The sequence below is a fragment of the Acinonyx jubatus genome, chromosome D3 (assembly GCF_027475565.1).
Source record: "Acinonyx jubatus isolate Ajub_Pintada_27869175 chromosome D3, VMU_Ajub_asm_v1.0, whole genome shotgun sequence".
NCBI lineage: Eukaryota > Metazoa > Chordata > Mammalia > Carnivora > Felidae > Acinonyx > Acinonyx jubatus.
Genome location: NC_069392.1, coordinates 43743915 through 43752239, shown reverse-complemented (window position 1 = coordinate 43752239; position 8325 = coordinate 43743915). Strand labels below are relative to the sequence as shown.

The following is an 8325-nucleotide window of genomic DNA, read 5'->3' as shown; positions in this document are numbered from 1 at the left end:
AAATTCCAGAGGATAACAAGTTAATGATTAGTTATCAAACAAATATTAGTGTAAACTCAAAGAACCATTTACACTGAACTGATATCTGTGTCTGCATGTCCATGTTAAAATTTTGTAATATGGACATATTTCTTGCAATCATTTTTTTCTACTTACATTTGGGAATTAAATATATCAGAATTATGTGGTATTCTGCCATTAGTGTGGTGCTCTCTATAAAGAGCTCCGTGATTTCCAGAAGCTCCTCCTTCACCTAAGTTTTGAGAACTAGGGTCTAAGAGATAAGCTACCTCAACTTTAAATGGAATGGTAAACATGTGAATTTAAGCTTAGTGTGACAGATGTATTTACCACGCTGAAACATTTTGCAACATAAACCAGGCCTTATTTCACCTGGTGGAGAAGGAGTTAGCAAACAGATTACAGTAGTAGAGCAGCTTCGTCCAAACAAGGAGAAAGTCAGCTAATGGAGACAATTGTCTGATTTACAACCACACACACACACACACACACACACACACACACACAAATTTATTTATTTTTTAAAATTATTATTTTTTTAATGTTTTATTTCTGAGACAGAGAGAAACAGAGCATGAGTGGGGGAGGGGCAGAGAGAGAGGGAGACACAGAATCTGAAGCAGGCTCCAGGCTCTGAGCGGTCAGCACAGAGCCTGATGCGGGGCTTGAACTCACAAACTGTGAGATCATGACCTGAGCCGAAGTCAGACGCTCAACTGACTGAGCCACCCAGGTGCCCCTTAAAATTATTTTTAATGTTTATTCTTTAGAGAGAGAAAGACAGAGTGCGAGGGAGGGAGGGGCAGAGAGAGAGGGAGACAATCTGAAGCAAGCTCCAGGCTCCGAGCTATTAGAACAGAGCCCCGTGCGGGGCTCGAACTCACAGACTGTGACATCATGACCTGAGCTGTCGAACCCTTAACCAACAGAGCCACCCAGGTGCCCCAACAACAACAAAAATTTTAAACACAAAGGTGATACATACTCAAAACCTAATTGGAGACTTAATTTATATAGTTGCAGGAGGCACTATTGGTGCCCATCCTATGCTGTTTAAAGTATATTTCACACAGTCCCACAGGAGGTCTAGAGGATTGAGTCCAGTTGCCTAAAGAGGTACGTTTACAGGCTTTCTTCTCTTTCTCGGCTCACTTCCTCACTCTACTTCTGAGATCACCTCCTGAATAAACATCCTGCACACAAATCATTGTCTCAGGCTCTGCTTTTGAAGAATTCAAGATATTAGTTCACCTAACAAACACCTCATTGATCCCTGGAATCATACAAGGGAAAGTAACGTAATAAATATGATCCTGTTAAATACTATAGGTATCATTATTGAGAGCTTACTATGTGCCAGCCATTGTACTGAAAGCTCTCCTTACAGTATCTTATTTAATCCTCATAAGAATCTTATGAATTACATATTATTCATATTATTTTTAAGGTAATAAACTAAAGGTTAAGAGGGTTAGATCACTTATTAAAGGTTACTAGTAAATGACAAGTCAGGGATTCAAATCCAAATCCTTTGTTGGGACACCTGGGTGGCTCAGTTCTTTAAGCTGACTTCAGCTTGGGCCATGATCTCATAGTTCGTGGGTTCGAGCCCCGCGTTGGGCTCTGTGCTGACAGCTCGGAGCCTGGATCCTGCTTCAGATTCTATGTCTCCCTCTCTCTCTGCCCCTCCCTCACTGTGTTCTCTCTCTCTCTCTCTCAAAAATAAGTAAAAAATTAATTTTTTCAAATTCTTTGTGTTTTTTCTATCAACTCATGCTAATGTGTCCGTCATATATTGATTTCAATCATAATTTTGACAAAACTACAAACCCCAAAGAAGCATGTTTGTAACAAGTGTATGTGCAACAAGAGAAAGAAAGAACCTGGTATGACTGTGTGCATCCTCTAGATGAGCTGTTCTCAACATGTTTTTTGTTGTTGTTGCTTTGGTTTTTCTGTTTTGTTTTTAATCTCAGAGGAAAAAGAAGTGAAGCAGTCATGCAGTATTTTTTTTTAAACAACAAAATTAAGCTGGCACCTATTTTATTTTTACCCCAGGCATCTCGATTCTTTGTTTTGGATCATAAAGATTTGTCATTAAAGAATCTGGTCTTTTAAGTATGCAAGTTCCCAAACAAGTAGTGGCCTGGGATCCCAGACCCTTCTTTGGCTCAGCACTCGGGCTCCTGGCCCCCCTGGTGGTTCTGCTGACTGATCTCACCGGCTGACCCGGGACTGGAGTGGGAGAGTCAGGAGACATAGAAGCCCCGGCCCCTGTGTCTGCCCTCCTCATTGGGAGCAGGATCCCTTAACCGTCTGGGTGCTCCTGCTGCCTTAGTTTCCCCACCCAGAAATAAGTGGGGTTCCTGTGATCTCTAGTTTTGCTTAAATTTCTCTGGAAAATCCCTGAGGTTTTTCTTCCATTTCCTTATTTCACAAATGAGACAGGAACATGTTTTTTGCTGGAAGTGATACATGAGTGTGGCAAGGCTCCCACGCCACTCCAGAACAATCGTGGTTTCTGCTGTCACTGGTTTAGTGTGGATCATCCCAGTCCTTTTCCCATGCAAGAAACTTTTGTGTCTTGGTGGCATGGTATCATGGAGCCCTCGGGATAGACCGGTTCCAGAGTGTAGAATTATCTTCCATGTATTTGGGGGAAATGGAGCCTGTGGCAAAAGAGAAAGTGAGTTACTAATTGGATTTATGGCCATTACTCCCTGAGCAGCCCTCTGCCCTCGATAATCTCCATAGCAGTTCAGATAGGATCTCTCTCTCTCTCTCTCTGTAAAAGATCCAGAAGACTCTGTAAGGAGAAAGCTGGCACATCTCCTGCTCACCCAATAAAAAGTCAGATTGTTATTAAACAGTCCCTGAGGCTACTGTGATTTACATTCATTTTAATGGTTCTCTTTGTAGAGCAGAGCAGTCCCTTTAATGGGGGATGCCCTCTGGTTCCTATTGGTTGCATTTAAAATAAATATTCCACCATCTTCAGCTGTCCAGCTCTCCTTTCAGGCTTTGACCCGCCACAGAAAGTACAGAGACTTGATACTTGCCCCGAGAAGCTCTCACGCGTTCAAGGATGCTCTACACCAATATGTGTGCAGCAGAGAGCTAGAGGTGGAAGTGTCCAGGTACCCAGCATCGGGGGAATGTAGGTGTATCCTGTGGAATAGAACATAGCACTCAGAAGCAATGAGCTAAATGGACATAAAGCAACACATAGAGAACTCAAAATCTTTAAGTAAAAAATAAGAAAGAGAATAAAACAGAGAGTGCAGTGCCACATATACAATCTAGCACACATTTCTATATAAAATAATGCTACACATATATTTTCAAGGACACATACCCAAGGATACGTACCAAACAGAGTAGTGTGGTACGTCTAGGGGAGAAAGAAATGGGGATGGGAGATGAAGGAGAGAAACCAAAAACGAAAACAGACACAGCTCTTACAAGGAATGGTGAATTAGCGCGAGGCTAAAACTTAATGCTTTGCTCCTGAGAGGTAGTAACAAACAAATAATGTATGAAAAGAAACCACAAAATCACTTGCCTTTTACTTTTCTTTAAATTAAATTTCACCACCCGCAAGCATTTACAGACCTCCTTCTAAGCCTGTGACGTGATTCAAGTTCTCTGTGACCATGGGACAAGTCACTGGCCTCTCTGAACCTCAGTTTCTTCAGTGGAAAATATAACAAAAAGGAAAGGGAAAATGAGTGCTGGTGCTACCCAGGTTACAATGTTGTAAGTTCTGTAAGACAGCAGGGTTTGCAAGATTGAAACGAGGTAAGATCTGAGACCAAGAGCACGTGGGCACTGCGTGAGTGTCCGTCATTTTCCACTGGGGAGAACAGGAGCAGAGTGGGACCCAAACAGGGAATCACGCAAAGTTCTCAGACATTTGTTGCCAACTCAGCTCCAAGGCCACAAGAGGCAGCCGCAGGTGTTCATATAATGTTCAACTGTTGTCTGTTTTTGTATGGGAGAGAGAGACCTATAGCCACAACACATCACCGCATTGGTTGTCAGAATTCATTTGGCATAACCAGCACAGGCTGCCGGTTTAGGCAAAGCTGACCTGCCCCTTAGGAGCACCTGACTTTAAGCATCTGACTTCAGCTCAGGTCATGATTGTATTACACTTCGTGGGTTTGAGCTTCGCGATGGGATCTATGCTGACAGCTCAGAGCGTGGAGCCTGTTCTGGATTCTGTGTCTCCCTCTCTCTCTCTCTCAAAAATAAATAAACATTAAATTAAAAAAAAAAAAGCTGACCTGCCCACACTGAGGTAGGGCCTTTCTTCAAACCATAAGGCACACCCTCCTAAGACCCAAGGTCCGAGCTCGACACCTAAATAGAGGGCAGCACAGTCACCCCTCTTGCTGCCCCCAGGCCCATGAGCTCTCTGTACCTGCGCCTAATCCAAAAGAGGTCCCTCAAGCCTTGCTCTCTATGCTAGAGAAGAAAGCATTGTACTGAGCCTGTCCTTGTTCAACAGAAGAAACAGGCCAGAAGAGCCTGAGAGAATATTCTCTCCCACAAGCTGAACAATCAAGGCTTCCTTGGCAAACATCAGGCAAACTAGCAAAGCAGGAAGCTGGATTGGGCCCAGGCTCCTGGTCACTCTGGGCAGGTGACGGTCCCGCTGGGTCTGGGTATGGCCTCTTCATCTAAGGTGGAACGGGGGATGTTTGGAAGCACTTTGGGGAGGATAACCTGAAGGAAGGGTGGGAATTCCCGTGCCCAGGACATGTGAGTTCTGTCCTAGAGATCCCCAGGAGAGCTTTTGGCTGCCTCTAGACGAAGGAAGATATCCTTGGTGGAAGCATGAGAAGCCCCCAAACTGTCTCCAGCCTCAGGTTGACTTCTGGTGGGTTTTAGGAAATTTTCTTCAGATCAACTCTAAGCCCCCCAAAACTGCTATGAAAACATGAGAAAGGACAGTAAAGAGAGAGCTCAGTCACACAATTTTGTTTTCTTTCCTCCTTTAAATGAGGCATTCCCAAAGTTTCAACCGGTCACAAAGGGGAAGTGAGCATCAACATGGGCTGGTACGTTGTTTTCCACCAGAGCATCACCGCAGCTGTCCGCGATCAGAGAGGCGTCCGTGACCAGTTAATCCTGTGGTGCAAGAGAAAACCCTGGTTCTTTAACATACGCAGGGTACCCAGAAGCTGTAAAGGGAAAGCTGCCCGGGACATATTAAAGCGAACCCCAGGGAGAGCGACTTCAAAAGAATAATGTGCTGTTCCCGGCGTCCTCACCCACGGACATCAGCTAGCACCTCCTTCTTCCCCATGTCCTCCAGAGACTTCAAACTTCAAAGTCAAACCGAAGGGTCCCGTTTCTTCACTCTTTAACAAAAGTAAGGCTGGGTACACTGGCCTCCAGGAGGGCATTTCAGGGTGTCAGTCTCCCCCCGGGCGTGGAAGCTGCCGCAGTTGGGAACCATGTTTTCCTTTTAACTTGTCATGTCCTTCCAGCAGACATCCGGATTTTCTTTTGAAAATGTTAGTGGACTATACGTGAGGCCTTGTTTTTCCTCCCCTGCCCGTGGGAGAGGAGAGCTAAACAGAGGCTATGGAAATGGAAGAAGGCAACATTTTCTGAGTACCTACTGTGTGCCAGGTTGGGGAGGAAAGCATCTTGGAGCGGGGCGAGTCTCAGGTACTCCGGGACCCTGCCCTCCAGCAAAGACAGAGGGAAAATATAGCCATGGAACTGCCGAATGGAAATTCTGTGTACTGTGAATTAATTCACTAAATGTTTTTCGAGCATCTACTATGCCCCTATCACTGTGCAATGGTAGAAAAGATATTTAAGAGATAGCCCCTGCCCTAAATGAGCTCAGACTCCGATGGGGAAGCCAACATTTAAAAAATAAAATGCAAACTAACTGCAGTAATAGAGGTGTGCGCATTCAGAGCAGCAAAGCTACGGGATCTTCCAAGTGGCTGGGAGGTTTTCTAAATACAGCTCCATCTTCCTTGTGATTCAGAAATCTTAATCCTGCTTCTGGTATTATATTGTCTGTCACCTTAATTATCATATTGTTGAGAGTTTGGAGATTTTCCTGTATTTTCATGGATGTCTAGAATGTGAAAATAAAAAAATTCTAAAGACCTTCCGAAAGAATAAGCATGCCAGAAAGCCAATGGATGTTGGAAAAGCAAGGTCGAAGGTTTTACTCATTAGACAGGAAAGCTTCTATAAAGTTAATTAAAATATGTGGTAGTGACGGGGCCAAGAACAATTCAGTGGAATGTTTCATCCAGAAACCTTCTCATATATATTTAGTTACTTAGTATATGGAAAAGTTTGCAACTCCTATCAGTGACAAAAGTCTGGGTCATTCAATAAATGGTGTTGAGTGCCATTTGCAAAAATATCTATTTTGTAAATGGCTTAGCATTTGCAAAAATATGACACATCTCTCCCACCCTATGTCAGATTAATTCCAGATGGACTAATAATTTTAAATATTTGTAAAAGAAATGCTCAGACTTCTAGAATAAAATACAGATACAACCTGAGCGAAGGGCTTCCTAAGAAGGATTGCAAGGAAAGAAGGCAGAAGGGCAATGCTGACAGATTATGCTCCACATCAAGAAGGGATGTGCAGTGTCACTGTGTCACTGCTTTCCTTTGCCTGGAAGCCAGGGGGGAGGACACTGTCAGTGAGACACCAGACAGACACTCTGACGTTGGAAGGGTGAGGGCATGCATATGTTTGGCGCTTTTATTTTCCAATGATCATTGTGTATTATTGTATAATAAAAATTAGAAACATATTTTTTGCAGCAAAAGTCTGGGAATTCAACCTTCAAAGTATTTTTCATTTAACTGGCCCCCCGAAACAAACAATAACTAAAAGCAATATCTCTGCCAGTTAATAATGCTTTTTCACATACATTATGATGGTTTTTTGTGTTTTTTGTTTGTTTGTTTTTTTCAAAATAACCCAATGAAGTAAATGCTTTCATTTTTATCTCTACGCTTGGGATGCAGAGTGGTATATTGTCTTGTCCAACGTTGCACAGCAAGCAGGAAGCAGAACTGCGAACCATTCCTGGATATCCAGGTACCACGTGTTCTGTAATTTCTGTGACCTCACAGCTGAGACTAATCCATCGTTAAGTTTGGGGAGATGCCTCCTCAGTCCTGGGCCCAGAAGGGGTGAGGCTGGGGCTTCACTGGCCTCGCTAGTCTGCCATTTTCAATGTTCAGAGTCTGTTGACTGTAATCTTGCTGCTTAAGTGAACCTGTGCTTATATCTGATCCTTGGCACCCAGGCCCCTGGACAGAAATAAAACTGGATTGTTGGGTACCTTTTAGAAATGTGCCAGAATTGGTGAACGGAAGACAGAGACCTTATGCCGCAGTGTGCCATATAGTTCTGGCCTTCAGCCTCCTCTTCATACAGTAGCTTGGAGAAACATCAGAATTTAATTACTGTCAGATTTCAGTGTGAGAAAAAGGACTTATCTGCAGAAAATAATGCAATTAATGGTTAACCCTTTTTTTTTTAAGTTTATTTATCACTGAGAGAGACAGAGAGACAGAGAGAGAGAGAGAGAAAGCAGGGGAAGGGCAGAGAGAGAGAGAGAGGAAGAGAGAATCCCAAGCAGGCTCCATGCTGTCAGCTCAGAGCTCATTGCAGGGCTCCAACTCACAAACGGTGAGATCATGACCTGAGCCAAAATCAGGATTCAAACACTTAACCGACTGAGCCACCTGGGCACCCCAATGGGTAACCCTTTTTTCTCAGAACATCGAATGAGATAAATAAATAGGATGTAACCATTTAATACTCGAAGAGTTTAATATGTCTGTAACAATCAACCTCAGTGCTGCAAATGCTATTCCGTTGTGTCAGATCCCAGTTTTTAGTGAGGCATCTCTAAGGCACATAATAGAAAACAAAATGGGTAAATTACTCAAGTTCCTTTCACTGTATTTGGAAATGATAGATCTTTATACAATGAGGGGGGGAAAGTTTGTGGAGACAGCTTTTTTTTTTTTTTAAATCTCAATCTTTTGAGGAATCAATTCTTATTTTCATAGTATTCTCCCTCTATACCTATATACTCAGGCCACATGTACTGTGCCTACTGGTCTAGCCCTCAACTTTTCCTAGATGATATGCATTAAGAACATACAACATTTAAAAAAAGGACAACCTATCTTTTTTTTTGTTATGCTTTATTTTGTTTTTTTCCTTCTGTGGCAAGAGTACTTAACATAAAATCTACTCCATTATCAAATTTTTAGGTGTACAATACAGCACTATTA

General features: G+C 43.0%; 1 pseudogene; it reads left to right on the top strand.

The window, feature by feature from the left end:
* The first annotated feature begins 5076 nt into the window (after positions 1 to 5076).
* Positions 5077 to 7459, top strand: LOC113602332 (protein kish-A-like; annotated as a pseudogene).
* Positions 7460 to 8325: the final 866 nt, after the last annotated feature.